Source organism: Meriones unguiculatus, chromosome X, assembly GCF_030254825.1.
Source record: "Meriones unguiculatus strain TT.TT164.6M chromosome X, Bangor_MerUng_6.1, whole genome shotgun sequence".
Lineage (NCBI taxonomy): Eukaryota > Metazoa > Chordata > Mammalia > Rodentia > Muridae > Meriones > Meriones unguiculatus.
This window is the reverse complement of record NC_083369.1, coordinates 57170442-57187147: the sequence shown is the minus strand read 5'-3', so window position 1 is coordinate 57187147 and position 16706 is coordinate 57170442. Positions and strand designations below refer to the sequence as shown.

The 16706-nt window shown below is 39.5% G+C and overlaps 1 long non-coding RNA gene across 1 annotated transcript; it reads left to right on the top strand.

Moving 5' to 3' along the window:
- The first annotated feature begins 444 nt into the window (after positions 1-444).
- LOC132650136 (uncharacterized) lies at positions 445-16140 on the top strand. Its single transcript, XR_009588500.1, has 3 exons — positions 445-697; positions 13721-13834; positions 16019-16140. It is a non-coding gene; the product is annotated as an uncharacterized LOC132650136 (long non-coding RNA).
- Positions 16141-16706: the final 566 nt, after the last annotated feature.

The following is a 16706-nucleotide window of genomic DNA, read 5'->3' as shown; positions in this document are numbered from 1 at the left end:
TGAAGGAGTCTTTTTGTATTTCTAGAGTCTAAAAATATTTGCATGTAAATGTTGGAAATCCAGACAGTCTTGTTAAGACCTACACTTTGCCTGGGGAGCTACACAGCCCATCCGGGGTATGCTTGAAAACTATATTTTGACCAATTCTACCTTTGAGCCCTGGCCCCACAATGCCACACTGACATCTGAGGAGGAGAGACTGGCACTGACAGAGGCAAAGAATAAATAACCACAGTTCAAAATGAATACAAATTCTATAATGACAGTTTCCAAACTATTCATCCATTAAAAAAAAAAAAGTTAATTCAACACAAGCCCAGAATTGGCTGTTGCTCATGTGTTGAGGTGCCAGTTGGCTGACACAGCTTTCCAAGGGGGTTGGGGGAAGTGAGGGCTGTTGTAGTGGAAGGCACACTCAGCCTTTTGTGAGGAGGGTACAAATTGCATCACTCTCTCAAGGCCCTGCTGTCCAGCGCTGGTGAACGGACACCAGGATAGTACATGTCTTCAGGAGAAGTTGCTTACTTTTCCTAGACGTAAAATGGCTGGGTGTCTAAGCTTGGGGAGGAGATTTCCGTCTCTTTAATGAAAGCGCTCTGGCACGGGGGAGCTCTACATGGACTGCTGTGTATTGCTCCTCATGGGGCAGTCTGGGCGTCCAGAGGACACAGGATCACATAGAGGATGGCCTTTTCTGGTAAGAAATTCTCATGCCATCCTAGACCGTTGCACTGTTCCACCGCATGCTCTCCCCCAGGTAAAAAGGAGGGAGGCACTGGGTCACTGTAAGCTCCTGCAGTTGTACCTTTAAATTGGGTGTCTCCCAGCAGGAAAAAAATATACGTTTGGAAGAGCAGTGTGAAAGAATAGGACTGGGTTCCTGTTCTCAATCTTTCCCTAAAGGACCTAGGAACATCTGTCTGTCTCACATGAGGAATTAAGGTAATCTTGTGTGACAGTGCCTCAAAAGAAAACAAGAATTATTTGCTTAGAAAGAGATGCTGGGCTAAGGACTCATTCTCTTGCTGGTTTCCAACTACCTTGAAAAATTGAGAATGGCAGTGGGAAAGACTCCAATATATCCTCCATCCTGAAATACCTTGCACTGTTTTCAGGAAAGGGGGCTATGATGAGATTTATATCAAAATAGCAGTTTCCTCCAGTGAGTCTGTCCACTCAAGATTTGAGAATTCATGGCCAAATTATATGGTCCAGTTTATACCAGCATTCCCTCTTGTATCAGTGGGAGGGCATGGGCTACAATTAAAATGATATCAACTTGAATTATCAATCAGGAAGCACAGTTAAGGACTATGTTTGAGCACTGTACTTTACCTTGAGGCCTTCAACAACTGCGAAAGTAATCAAACCACCCCTAAATAATTGGATAAAAGCCCCCAACTTGTGCCCACAGGGTTCCCAATATTAGATATAATGCTGCATGATTACAGCTCAAGGCTAATGTCTGTTCTTTGAAAACAATTAAAACAAGATTTGTTTTTTTGTTTTGTATATATTTACATTAATTGCCTTTCTTGAAAAACAATACATTTATCATCTATTTAGACACTTCATTTTATTCTTCTTTAACATACATTTATTTGTTATTTATTCAGCATTGTACATTGTCTCATTGTGTGTGTGTGTGTGTGTGTGGGTGTGTGTGTGTATGTGTACATGCCATAGCTCATAGCTCATGTATGAATGTCAGAGGACAACTTGTAGGAATTCCTTTCACCATGTAATTCCTGGGGATTTAACTCAATTTTCAGGATTGTCAGTAAGGATGTTTATTTGTCTGCTGAGCTATCTTGACAGCCAAGAAATATTTTATTTTTAGATAATTAATTATTTCTTGGTTCTTCCTTTTTGTTCTCTTTCTTAAGTATCTGTAGTACAGACAGTGGCTTAAAATTCTGATTCTCAAGCCCTTTCAAATTAGGATGGCAAAAGGTCTGATTACTTTGGTTTGGAAGGGTTTTGTTTGTTTTTTGTTTTGTTTATAGAAATCTAATTTCAATAATTAAGAGCTTGTTATTCCTACCCAAACATTTCCTACCTTCTGTTTGAATAATTTAAAGATGACAATTACTGTTGTTGAGAGTTTCCCGGCCTGTGTTCTTCAATTTGAAACAATTTTAGAACACAAGAGTATATCCAGAATTATACGACAACAGTACAATTATTAAGTCCCTACACTTGAGAGACAACTGAGATTGGGTTTTGTAACTTTTGTCACTTTTCAATTCAAACTAGCACCTTCAAATCACAAGTTACTGGTAAATACAAGATACAAATATAAGTTAATTTTTTTTAATTTTCTTTTTCTATTACTATTATCATTCATTACAATTCATTCACTTTGTATCCAGGCTATGGGCTCCTCCCTCATCTCCTCCCAATCTCACCCTCCTCTCCTCTTCTCTCCCTATGCCCCTCACCTAGACCACTGATAGAGAGGGTGATAGTTGAAAGTCACAGGTGTGGAGGCTTGGAAAGGGGCAGGGAAGAGATGAAGGAGGGAGGGTGGGATTGGGAGGGAATGAGGGAGGGGGCTACAGCTGGGATACAAAATAAATAACCTGAGCTGGGATACAAAATAAATAACCTGTGATTAATATAAAAAATAAAATTATTATAAAAAAGGATGAGGGAGTGCTCTCACGTGCGCGAGCACACACACACACACAAAGTAAATAAAGGAATAAATAAATAAATATAATACAAATTTAAAACACTAAACTGGATGCTTTCCTAAACAAACAGCTTCAGTTTGACTTTCTTTTTCTGGCTTTCTCTCTTCTCTCTCTCTCTCTCTCTCTCTCTCTCTCTCTCTCTCTCTCTCTTTCTCTCTCTCTTTTTGAGATGGAGTCTTACTGTACTCACCATGTTGCCTAATCAGGTCCCTGACTTCTAGGACAGAGCCTCCTAAATGTTGGGCATACAAGCATGTACCACTATGCCACATTAGTAAAGATTTCTGATCACCCCTACCTCCTGTAAGTGAAAATTCTGGTAAGATACAACACTTTTTTCTGAAGGAACTAAAATAAATTCATAGTACAATCATGTTAATAAAATAACTGTCAAACATTCAAATATAAGCCTCTTTAAAAAGTTAAATGTTTTAAAAACCATGAGTCTGGTTCCCTTCCTCCATACTGCATTTTGGTTTCAGCTGTTTCCCTCCCGGTAGATTGCCAAAAAGGGAGCATAAATAAAGCAGCATTCTGATCATTTTTTTTAATTTTTTTAATTCTTTATTAATTACACTTTATTAATTACAATTAATTCACTTTGTATCCCCCCCCTGTGGTTCCCTCCCTCCTCCCATCCTAATCCCTCCCTTCCTCCACCCTCTGCATGCATGCCCCTCCACGAGCCCACTGATAGGGGAGATCTTCTTTTCCTTCCTTCTAATCCCAGTCAATTAGGTCTCATCAGGAGTGGCTGCATTGTCTTCTGTGGCCTGGTAATGCTGCTCCCCGCCTCAAGGAGAGGTAATTAAAGAGCAGGCCAATCAGTTCATGTCAGAGACAGTCCCTGTTCCTATTACAGTGGAACCCACTTGGATACTGAACTGCTATGGGCTACATCTAAGCAGGGGTTCTAGGTTATCTCCATGCATGGTCCTTGGTTGAAGTATCAGTCTCAGGAAAGACCCCTGTGCTCAGATTTTCTGGTTCTGTTGCTCTCCTTGTGGAGTTCCTGTCCTCTCCAGATCTTACTGTTTCCCCTTCTTTCATAAGATTCCCTACACTCTGCCCAAAGGTTGCCCATGAGTCTCAGCATCTGCATTGATAGTCTGCAGGGCAGAGCCTTTCAGAGGTCCTCTGTGTCAGGCTCCTGACTTGTTCCCTCTTTTCGCCTTCTTCTGATGTCCAGCCTCTTTGCTTTTCTGGATAGGAATTGAGCATTTTGGCAAGAGTCCTCCTTCTTGATTAGTTTCTTTAGGTGTACAAATTTTAGTAGGTTTATTCTATGTTATTTGTCTATATAAGTGAGTATATACCGTGTGCATCTTTCTGCTTCTGGGATACCTCACTCAGAATGATCTTTAGTATTAAGGACTGACAAAATTGTCATTGCTTTTGGGGTCATATCCCACAGTTGCATTGAGCTTCTGAACATTGAGTGCTGCTGGTGGCCAGGGAAATATGGCTGGAGGAGATGGCCCAGGTGGTACAGGCATTCCGGATGGTGGAAGGGACCTGGGTGGAAGAGGAAACATTTGAGGATGCATGGGCTGTGGCATCATGGGGTAATATTTCCAAACAACCTTCCCAATAAGGATGGGACCATAGTGATCATAAATGAATATACCCACATGGGATTCATGGTGACTGGAATCATGTTTCTGTATACTTGTGCCTGCTGAAGTCATCTCCTATTCTGAAACCAAACCTTCAAAGGGAAAAAGGTTTGTTTAGAATACTGGACAATGAATGTCATAATAAATAAATAAATAACCCTACATGTCACTGAAATTATCAATAGTGAACTAAGCCTGGTGTAGAGCTTGAAATATTGCTGTATTTTTCTTCTCCACCTTTAATATTTTAAAACAATTTTCTGGGACTTGGATGCAGATGAACTGTACCAGGTACTTACTGGTAATGCTCATATCTGATAAGCAAGGCGAAGCAGTGAACTAGTTATCCAGCTATCCCTGTGTACTAAGAAAACTGTCACCCTATGGTGGGAAAAAAAACCTTGTAAAAAAGATGTTGTCTGAGTCAAATCATACTGAGAACCACTCTGTATTTAAAAGGAACTCCTATCTTCAATCTGAACTAACTAATACTTATGAGTTTGTTCGTCTTTTAGACATATTTCCTCCAATGATGTAAAGGGTTCGTTTTTTTGTCCTCTAAAAACTCTTGAAAACAAAACAGGCGATGGTAAATCAAGGGAGTCCCAACCATATGGTCCTAGAAGCTTGTAGTTTGTTTTGAGGGAGGACAAATATTTTAAGACTCATTTCCTCGAGTTCTTGCTAGTTTCACAATTCTGTATTGGAGTCTTTGCTGCACAGTGTGGCAGGGCACCCTAGGCTTTGCAAACAAAATACACCCCAATAGCAAGCAGGAAGTACATTTAAGAAGGTGTTAAACAACAATGTAAATAAGGGGGATGATCACAAAAAAAGTTGTCTCCAAGCACTTAGCACTTGCTTTTTTTTTTTTTAAGATTTATTTATTTATTACACGTACATTTTTCTGCCTGCAAACCAGAAGAGAGCACCAGATCTCATTATAGATGGTGTGAGCCACCATGTGGTTGCTGGGAATTGAACTCAGGACCTCTGGAAAAGCCACCAGTGCTCTTAACCACCAAGCCATCTCTCCAGCCCCAGTATTTACTATTAAAGGTACAATCAAGGAACACTCTTCAATTAGTTTTTACTCTCAGCAAACTAGATAACAGTTTTCAATAATTTAATTTTTTAGAATCTCCAAACCTGCAATTTTTATTTGAGGCAAAAAAGCCTCTTCCTTTTACAGTCTGCTTTTTTCTGTCTCATCTCTGGATTTGAGGATCTTGTCTCTTTTGGAAACAGACAAATGTATCAACCATCAAATCTTCCTAAGCACAACCGATGGCAATGGATAGAAAAGGTTTTTTGTTGTTGTTTTTTGTTTTTTAACATTTCAATGTGGACTTTAATTAGCAAGTCCCAGCCTTGGTGAGAGCTGTCCATGAATGCATGCAAATACGTTGCAAAATATACAAAAGAATGTTTGACAACTCAGGGAACAAGATCAGGGTTTTAGCTCAGTTTGGTTCTGAAAGGCGCTTTTAAATAATAAAATAAGATAAAATAAAACAAAATAAAATAAAAACCCCCAAACCTCAAAACCCAACATTGTAGTTATTCCTTGGGCTACTCCTGCCACTTAGACATGGCATCTAAACTCAACAAGCTAAGGGTCTCAGGCAGATAATCCATACAGGTGATAGAAAAGTTTTTGTGAGGACTTATTAAGCCATTTCTCCCAATTCTGTTTTTCTAACAAGTCTATTTTATTGTTAAAAAAGAAAATAAGGAAGGAAGGAAGGAAGGAAGGAAGGAAGAGAGAGAGAGAGAGAGAGAGAGAGAGAGAGAGAAAGAAAGAAAGAAAGAAAGAAAGAAAGAAAGAAAGAAAGAAAGAAAGAGAAATGTGGATTCTGTTTCCTAGGGAAAATTCAAACTGTGGGGACTCTGAAAAGTCAAGAACATTTTCTTTCCTTATTTGTGGTATTTTGGTTCTTCTTCAGAAATCTGAGAGGATAAGAAAACTTAAGACCTGGAAGCTGGTGTGTGTGTGTGTGTGTGTGTGTGTGTGTGTGTGTGTGTGGTGTGGTGTCACTAAAACAAACAAACAAACAAACAAAATAAAAACAAAAACAAAAAGAAAAAACTCAAACAAACAAAAAACTTGTTTTTCTTTTCCTCCAAATCTGCTGGGTTGGCCTTTCAACACGGGCTAAGCCTGCCTGTGGAAGAAGCCTGTGGCATCAAGCTGCCATAATTCAATGGCTAGAGCTGTGTTGAGAGTGTTTTTCTAGATGTCCCCCCAAACAAATATACAGCTATTTCCACCACACACCCACTCTATGGTAAAAAGAAGCCTGTTCTGATTTTCTACTAAATACTTATTTGATGCAACTATGTTTTAAATATTTTTCACACAACCCTATATAGTCACCTTTTATTTCATGAAATAGAAAAATTATCAACACCTGAATAAGTTAAAAAGTATTTTCCATTTACACAAATAAGAAGGTTGCTTGAGAAGGGAGCATTTTATAGTCAGATTCCAGAAAACTTACATCTGCTTTAATTAGCATCCACTGCAAATAAAAGCTTCTCAGATTAGAGTTGAAAGGTGCACTGATCTAGGAGCAAATCTTATTTTAGGAATATAATTCCAAGGATTGAGAGGATAGTTCAGTGGATAAGAGGGCTTGCTGTGTTTGCATGAGTATGTTGAATACCTAGCAATCATACAAAAATCTGTCATGGCCATGTGTTCCTGTAACCCCAGCACTGTTAGGGTGGAGACAGGTAGATCCCATGAGCTCACTGGCTAGCCAGTTTAACCAAAATGGAGAGTTTGAGAGGCCAGTGTCTCAAGGGGATGATGCAGAGTGTGGTAAAGCAGGACATCCAACATCTTCCTCTGGCTTCATCCACCTGCACACACACACACACACACACACACACACACACACACAACCACAACACACACACATACTCATACATACACACACACATACCTCACACACATATACATGCATAGTTATACTATCATACACACATGCACAACGAAATACAATTTTAGTGACACATGGACAGAATCTCAAAGGTTGGCCTCCAACTCACTGTGTAGCCCAGGAAGTCCTAAAACTCATGGTCCTCTTGCCTCCCCCACCAAAGGTGTTTATGTTTTTAAATTATATTTATTTATTTACTGTGTTTATGCGTGTGCACACATGTGTCGTGGCACACCTGTGGTGGTCTGAGAATGATCTGTAGGTGTCAGTTCTCTTATTTCATTGAGAGGATCCTTGGGAATAAATTCAGGCCATTAGTAGCGATGGCAGGTACTTCTGATTTTCTAGGCCATCACATTAGGCCCCAAGGGCGTTTTTTAAAAATAATTTTATTTTATGTGTATAAGTGTTTTGCCTGCATGCAAGTCTGTGTATCACATACACTCCCAGGCCAGAGGAGGCCGGAAGAGGGCGTCTAATACCCTGGAACTGGAATTACACGTGGTTTTGAGTCACCGTGTAATCGCACCAGTTGTCGAGTGCTTGCTTTTAACTCCTGAGGTAGCTCTTCAGCCACTCCAAGACTTAATGTTTGACATTATAATTCCTCTTTCTTCCCTTTCCTCCCTCCAAGCCCTCCTGTATACCCTTCCCTTTTCTGTTTTACATAGTCTCTTTGTCATTTATTGTTGTTACATGCATATGTGTATATATATACGTGCACATAGAGTTCTACATATAGGCTCCTCAGTCTGTACAGTGTTACCTGCATGCGTGTTTTCAGAGCTGACAATTTGTTATGGGAGAACGACGTGGTGTGCTCTTCCCGAGGGAAGGCTGTTTCTCCCATTCTCAGCATTCCTATTTGCCTGTAGTTCTTTTCATAGGCCTGAGGTCTCCTGCTCTTTCGCTGCCTACTTTGACGTGTCTGTTGATGTACATGTTCAGCTCTTGGTTGGGCAGCCATGCTGGTGAGATTCTATGGCTTGTAACTTCTGTAATTCCTAGGAAACACAATTTCACAGCAAACTTCCTGTTACTCTGGCTGTGACAATCTTTCTGTCCCCTATTCTGCCAAGTTCCCTGACCTTAGGTGCGGAAGTTGTTTTGTAGTTGTATCCATCCATTGAGACTGGGATGCACAACTCCACATTTAGATTGTGTGTGTTTTCTGTAACTGTCTCCATCTTCTTCAAATAAAAGTTATCTTCATGAGGGGCGAGGACTCCACTTATGTGTGTGAATAAGGACAGATAGTTAGAGTATAGTTAGGGATTATGCTTGTTTGATCCAAGTAACTTCCCCGAGGTCTATGAGTTTACTAGCCTTGGGTACCAGGCTTGGTTTCCCTTTTGTTGCATGGGTCACGTTTCCTGTTATTTAAAAGATTTGAACCACATTTATGTTTTATCTTGTCTGCCTGCTTGTCTGTTCTTTTCTCTGTATGTGATTGTGCTCTGGCACGTAGGTAGAGAGGTCGGAGGACAACTTGCAGGAACTGGTTCTCTCCTTCTACCATTTGTGTCCTGGGGATTGAACTTTGATTGCCAGGCTTGGTGGCGACACCTGCAGAGCAGCATCTTTGCCCTTCAAGAATGTTTTCATTAGAGGCATACAACACCATGCTTTACACATTTCTTATTCTTCTTTAAAAAATAAAATTGTATGAATTTATTCAGAAAGGAGAGAGGAAAAAGAGGAAAGAGAGAGACAGAGACCAAGAGAGAGACAGAGAGAGAAAGAGAGAGTTATATTTATCATGGCCTGGCTAACAGGAGAAGGTCAGAGGACAGAAGTCTCTCCTTTCACTCTGTGGGCTTGGGGATGGAAGGGGGATAGGCTTTACACCCAGTGAGCCATCCTGCCAGCCCACACTTACTATCCTTGTTCTTGGAGAATGGCCTTTCTGTTGATATTTCTATACAAAAAGCAGCAGAGCACAGTAGACAGATGTAAGGCTTTGAATCAACTAAGATGGATTTGGAGTCCTTATTTCCTATATGAACAGGAAAGTGTTATCAGCCTCTTTGAAGCTCTGTGAAGTGGGGGAAATAGTGGCTTCTACATTGCAGACTTGTTTGGAAAGTTAAGGCAAAAGTAAAACACTTGCTTAGGGCTCACATAGAGTTTTTAATAATCAGAACAAGAATTTTATTTTGGAGGCATTCTTGGCACCTCACTTAAATGCTTGCTGCAGATGCTACTATCTTCCTACCGTTTCTGCATCTTAGATTGTGAACAGAATATGCATCTTGCTGGAAGGACACCGTATCTGGCAATGTACCATCACCAATTATATCCAGTTACTAGCGCTGGTGTTGACAAAAGATAGCTTTTCTTGAGAAGCAGGAGGTAGTGTTCCTGCCAGGCCGACCTGCAGTTTCAGGAAGTTAGCTGCCAGACGCACCTGGCACTAATCAGGAGCTCCCTCTGCTGGACAATCAGGCTTCAAGCGTCCGCCTTAGTTCTTGCTTTAACTTTAGCTGGAGAATCAGTTGCAAGGGTACAGTGAAAAGAAGCAGCAGGTAGGCAAGCAAGTATAACCCACAAGTAGGAACAAGTGCAAATATAAGACATGTGCCAAGGGATCTTAGGTTATCAAATGCAGAGTTATAAGGTCAAATACAGCTAGGATCTCGTGCAGAACAGAGTGGTGAAATAAGGGAGCAGATAAATGTGATTAAGGATGCTCTGGACATGGCAGATGTCTGTAGTGGCACAGCAGGGGTCTGTACAGAGGGAAATCCTGGGGGAATCTCCTGGATTATAAGAGTCTTCTCTAAATACAAAGGTGTCACGGGGAATAACAACCCCTGGGTTTAGTCTTGGAAAACAAGCTGGTTCCTGGTTAAAGGATCAGGCCAGACCCCAATCCCCCAAAAGTCATCAGTCCCAGGAACTAGGCCAAAGGTCACCAATTCTAGGAATAAAAAAAAAAATCCCATAAAAAAATTTCTACCCAAGGAATAGCCTGGAGGTAACCACAAGAATGGGAAGATATCTTATCTCAGAGTTGGGTATCTGTGCTGGACAGTCCGCCATTCTAACATTCCTGAGCTCACTAATGTTAGTTATGTTAGTTAACCAATCACTTTGTAACAAACTTGTCCTTGCTAAATATCATCCAATTGTGTAACTTCTAAGCTAGGATTTCCAGGTTCTTGCTCAAGCCTCCCCACCCACCCCCAAATCCCTGCCATGTAGCTGCTCATTGCTCTCCTTTCTGATCCACTGCTTTGGTGACGGTGGAGAGACTGAGCTTACGCCCAAATAAAGCTCTTTGCTTTTGCATATATAGTCTGGATCCTGGTGGTCTTTGGGGACCTTAAAATCTGGGTACAACACTGGTAAACAGCCTGGCTTAGCTATTAACACACCGTGATAGATTTGGCAGTATGTGGATGTTTCTGTTTGTCACAACACACCACTTATCTTTTATCATGAATGAATACCCACAGCCTGTTTTTCACAGACCTAGTTATTTCAAGTTAAAGGACAAAATGTATGATCAGTCAAATATTAGTGTAGAAAAGTTAATTCACAAAGATTGTCTTTATGTAGTGATTGTTGGTACTTGTCCTCCTAAATTTTAAGGAATGTGGTTTTAATTGGGATTAAATAATAATTTGGCATCACAGAGTTGACTGTGTGATTGGGATTTGTCAGTTTGAAATGGTGTGTTACTTTATAACTTTGTCAGACTAACTTCCAACTCATAATTATGAATTTACTCATTCAAAACACAAGATTCCAGAAATGTGCAAATGTCAGGTAGTCAAATGATAGTTGATATAGGTTCTTTGATGAAAGACGCACATCCGTTACCTTCCAGATGGTGTGACCGAGAACATTCTACCCTCAGTTGCAAGTGCTTACCATCAGAGTTGACCAACAGAAAAAAAATTAGTGATTTTGTAATTACATCAGCAGTCAATTCTCTTATAATAAGTGGTGGGCACCAGATGTTTTATTTCTATTATTCTGGGAGATTAAATTTCCTCTTGGTAGATTTTGATCTTCTGGAAGTACCAATTGTTCCAGGAGTCCTATCCCATCTTTCCTTTCTGCTTTAAAACACGAAGGAGTATGCTTTACGGAGATGGAGTAAAGGCAGTTTCAAAAGAAGACACAATGGCTTTACAATTGTGTTAACATTTTATTTTACTTTATTTTGTGACAGGGTTTCACTCTACATTCCAGACTGGCCTTGAGTTCACTATGTAGCCCAGGTGGTCCTTGAATTTGGGTCAGCCAGCCTTCCAAGTAGTGGGATCCACATCCCTGATTGATTTAACATTTTCTTAGGCTTTGATAACCCTGGTGACTTGCCAATTTCCCCTGAGGTGTATGATCTTTTGTATTCCATCAGCTTCTCTGCCTTTCTAAATGTTACTCTTTAGCTCTGAAAAACAAATCCCTCACAACTCCTCCTCATCATCATCCTCCTCCTCATCCTCCTTCTTCTCTCTCTCCTTCTCCTCTTCCTGAGGGAGGCCAATCTCCCCTTAGGCATTTGTCGTGTGATTTCAGGAGAGTGGTGAAGGTTCTTATATCCTCCTTCACCATCGTGGTAAGACACGGGTTCCTGTCAATGTTCAGTTTTTTCTTTGGTGAGGTGACATTCTGCCTACCTGATTCTCACCACTATCTGCTTCTTACACTGTCATGGTCTTGAAACATTTTCCATACATATTTATTTATTCATTTAGCAAATATTTTGTGTTTTCTCTATGTACTACCTGTGTGCCTGGTGCTCAAGGAGGTCAGAATTGTGCATCAAATATCCTAGGACTGGAGTTACAGACAGTTGTGAGCTGCCATGTGGGTGCTGGGGATTGAATTTGCGTCCTCTGGAAGAACAGGACATATTCTTAACCACTGAACCATCTCTCCAGCCTCATTGCACTTCTGTGATTATCACCTACACAGTCTTACTGGGAATCCCTGTTTTGGGGCAAAGTGTTGGAGGAGGGGTGTTAGTATTTATATAAAAATGCCATGCACACAGTTGATCTTGTATGAAAGAGGTTTACTGGATGGAGATGGACAGTGAGAGGAAAGGAGAGAGAGAGGTTGAGAGAGGGGGTGCTATGAAGAGAGAAGGAATGAGAGCAAGAGAGGGGGAGAGACAAGGGCCAGAGAGTAAGAGAAAGTGGGTAGTGGTGGACCAGTCACTATATACCTGGCCCAGATGATGTCACAGGACGTTGTCAGAACCCTAAAGGTCCCTAAGGGAAGGCCAGTTGAATTGCCTGCACAACATAACAAAGGGAACAGAAGTCAAAGAAAAACAAGAGATATAGAGTAACTGGAAGCAGTTCGGTGATAAAGCGAAAGGGGCTGGCAATGGATGCAGCTCACTCTGAAGCTGCATCTTTGAAGGCATCCTAGCTTGCTAACTCTCTTTCTGTCCCATCAGGAGGCTGAGGAGAAACCTGAAGATAGGCATCTAGGTGGCGAAACTCCCACACATGTTCCTCCTAAAGTGCTGGAAATTTGTGAGTTAGAAAAAAAGTAATTTTAGCCTGGCAGAGTGGCACATGCCTGTAACCTCAGCACTCTGGGAGCAGGGGCAGGCAGATATCTGTGAGTTTGAGGTCAGCCTGGTCTACAAAGTGAGTCCAGGACAGCCAGTGCCACACAGAAAAACCTTGTCTTGAAAAAAAAAAAAAAAAAAAAAAAAAAAACAGTAATTTTAGTGACACCCTAATGTAACCAAATGGCATCCTGCAAAAATAAATTTAAAAAAAATAATAAAAGAATGTTTTCTTGAGACCAGGTCTCACTATGCAGTCCAGGATGGCCTGGAACTGATCATGTAGATCAGGTTGGTCTTGAGTGTTAGAATAGAAGATGTGTGCAAACTGCACTCGACCTGGCAATGACTTTTGATGGAAGATGGCACATTTTATGGACACATCAAAATGGTGCTTGGCAAGGGTAGGCATTCAACGGAGCAGCTTGTGTAGAGATGTCACTTTTCTCTTTAGGGATATTTGAATAATCTTGCCAGGTTTATTTTAGAAATCACAGTGAGTTTGCTTTATTGATTTAAATCTTACTGTGTGTTCATTAAGAGAAGTGGGACAAACAGACTAGAGGACAAGAAGGAACGAACATAGAAATTTTGAACCTAAGTGTTGAACAACTTTAGATTTATAGAACTTTGGTAAAGGTAATGAAAACGAATTACACAATAAACTTTGTACAGACTCTCTTCAATTTAACATTTTATCACATTTGCTTTATAACCATCTCTAATCATAAATGTATGTATTTTAACTGTTTGAGAATAAGTTATTCTTTATCCTTAAACTAGTATGTGTTTTTCATAAACAAGGACATAGGCTCATAAAACCACAGTATAGTTATCTAAAATGAAGTGTTAACAGTACTCTTTTCTAATCTACAGGGTTTACTCAAATTTCTAAATTATTTCTCTATGGTCTTCCTTTACAACTAGAAATCAAGGTCTGGTCTATCATCACTCATTGTCCTCACCACCCATGACCTCCATGCATGGTGAGGCTGAACCAGGGCTTCAGAGACTCATAGAATCTGTGAATGTGTTCTAAGGGTAAGTTATATCTCCAGCCTTTTTCTTATGTCTCTTTTTATTAACATTTATATAATATTTTGTTTATTATTTGAAAATTATTACATGGACACAATTGTTATGTCTCTCTGACCCTTCTTTAATCTGAAATCTTCTTTCATAACCATAACATCTAAAAAGATTTAGATGGGCTGGAGAGATGGCTGGCTGGTTACGAGCACTGGCTACCTTCTAGAAGACTCAGGGGTGATCCCCAGCACACACACTGTGGATCACAACTGTTTGTAACCCCAGTCCCAGGGAATGTGACACCCTCTTCTAGTCTCTGTGGGAACCAAGCATGCCCATGGTACATAGATATATATGCAACCAAAGCACACGTAGACACAAAATGTTAAAATGCTCTCAAATTTTTATATTTGAACATACTAAATTATGATTACATTCACCAGATGTTTGGAAATGATCACACTGAGATTTCACCCTCACTTCTATATGTGTAAAACCTTGAATACGAATTCTCATGCAGATAAAACTGGAAATAGGACCATGAAAAGAAAAAAAAAAAAAGAGATGTTAAAGAGGGGGAAATAAAACAATAAAATATAAAAAGGTCGAGGCTAAGGGATTTTTTTTTAATGTTTGTGCTTATGGGGGGGGTTTCCTCCCTTCTATGAGGAGAAAGGGAGGAAAAATTGGGGGAGTGGAGCTTGAGAGTGGGATTGGAAAAATAAGAGGGAGGGTGCTGGGATCAAGCTATGAAGTGATTAAATAAATTAAAGGAAAAATGTCTGTGAATTTGATTTTTTTCATATATACTCATGATTAAGTTTATGTTGTTGTAGGCAGGAGTACCACAAAAGTGAAATTCTGTTCTTTTGTTGTTATTGTCCTTGATATATAATATAATATAATATAATATAATATAATATAATATAATATAATATAATATAATATAATATCACATCACATCACATCACATCACATAACAACATAACATAACATAACATAACATAACATAACATAACATAACATAACAGTATGGCTGTTTTGCCTGCATGTAAAATATGTGAACATTGTGTGTGCAGTGCCCATATTTGCCAGAAGAGGGCACTGAATCCCCTGGAATTGGCATTACAAATGATTTTTGAGCTGCTAAATGGGTCCTGGGAATTGAATGTGGTCCTTTGCAAGAGAAGCAAGTGCTCTTAATTGCTGAGACATCTCTACAGCCCGAATATTGAATATTTTTTGAGATAGTGTCTCACGTTGTGGCTTTGCCTGGCCTGGAATTTACTGCAATTCTCCTGCCTCAGCCTCCCTAGTTCCAGGATGACATGTGTTCTGTGATTGTCAGTGTTGCTAATGCCTCTTTGTTTGGACCACAGGTGCTGCTGACACATAGATTTTTCAGAAAACTTAATGTGGAAAATTATAAATTCAAATATTGTCACATTTCCTGTGGGTTCATGGAAGTTTTCCTATGATATAAGACAAAAGCAAGGAACTGAGGAATCTACCCACAGCCCTTTGATCAGTCTAGGAATATTTTATGGAGGGTGAGGGCTTTTAGGAAATTTCAGGTGAAGCAAGGGGGAATTTGGAGTGAGAGATATTTGGTGAACGTGTTTTCCATACAACCAAGTGATCTGAATTTGTTTCCTGGGACTCACTGTGAAGGGAGAGAAGTGGTTTCTACACACACACTGGGACACTGCCCTCCTACTATAATAGTATGAAATGATAAAAAAGTTTCATTTCTAGTATATTTTCTCGGCTGTATTTGTGCGATATGACTGTGGTGACATTTATCTAAAGATGTGCATGCTTCTGGTTGCTGATAAAGTGTGATAGCAGCCTGACTGAATATTTGATTCACTTTTTAATTTTATGACAATGTACAATATTTAATAGGAGTAAATTGTCACAACGAGGCAATATAATTTTCCAGTATTTGCTCAAATGTTTTTATGGTTTAAACAGGGAATTTTATGTCAATCTAGAAAGGAAAATTCTGCATCAATATAAGACCAGATGAAAGTTTCAGATTAAAACAAAAGAATTTCCACGGGATGGTCAATAAATGATATCCTGAGAAAGGACCTTGTTTATATAGTTAGTAAATTAACTCAATAATAAATATGATGACTATCAACAATATATTCTGTCCTCCTTATTTTTCTTTTCTTTTCTTTTTTGATGTAGGGTTTTTCTCTGTAGCCTCGGATGTTCTGGAAGTTGCTCTGTATACCAGGCTGTTCTTCATCTTAGAGAGCTGCCAGCCTCTGTTTCCAAGTAATGGGATTAAAGTCATGTGCCACCACCCCGCAGTGTACCTCCTTATTTGTATATTCTGAATTCACAAATTCCAGCAAACTTAGGGTCTTAATATTTGGAAAACATTAGCACATATACTGAACCCATATAGGCATTTTACTGCCATAATTTTCTGTACAAAACAGTATGACAATAATTTACATAGTTTTACAATGCATTGGGTATTCTAATTAATATAGTGATGATTAAAAGTCTGTGGCAGAACATACTAAGTTTATATATGAACCCTATACCATTTTATATAAGGGAATTCAAAATTAGAACATTTGGGTATTTGCAACAAGCCCTGGAATCAATATTCTGTGAACACTGAGAGGTGACTATAATTAATAAGTTTACTTAATAAATGTACAGAGTACCTGTTCTGGGCTATGCATAATACCATGGACTTTGATTTGATATGTTGAAGAGAGTGGAAAAAGACAGATAAACGAATCAAGTAGAGGGTGTGTTCCAATAGGACAAACATGAGGTGCTGTGACATAATCCAAGATTGGGGAAACTCAGAATATTTTCCTTATAATTTTATTTGTTTTGTCAGCATATATTACTTATA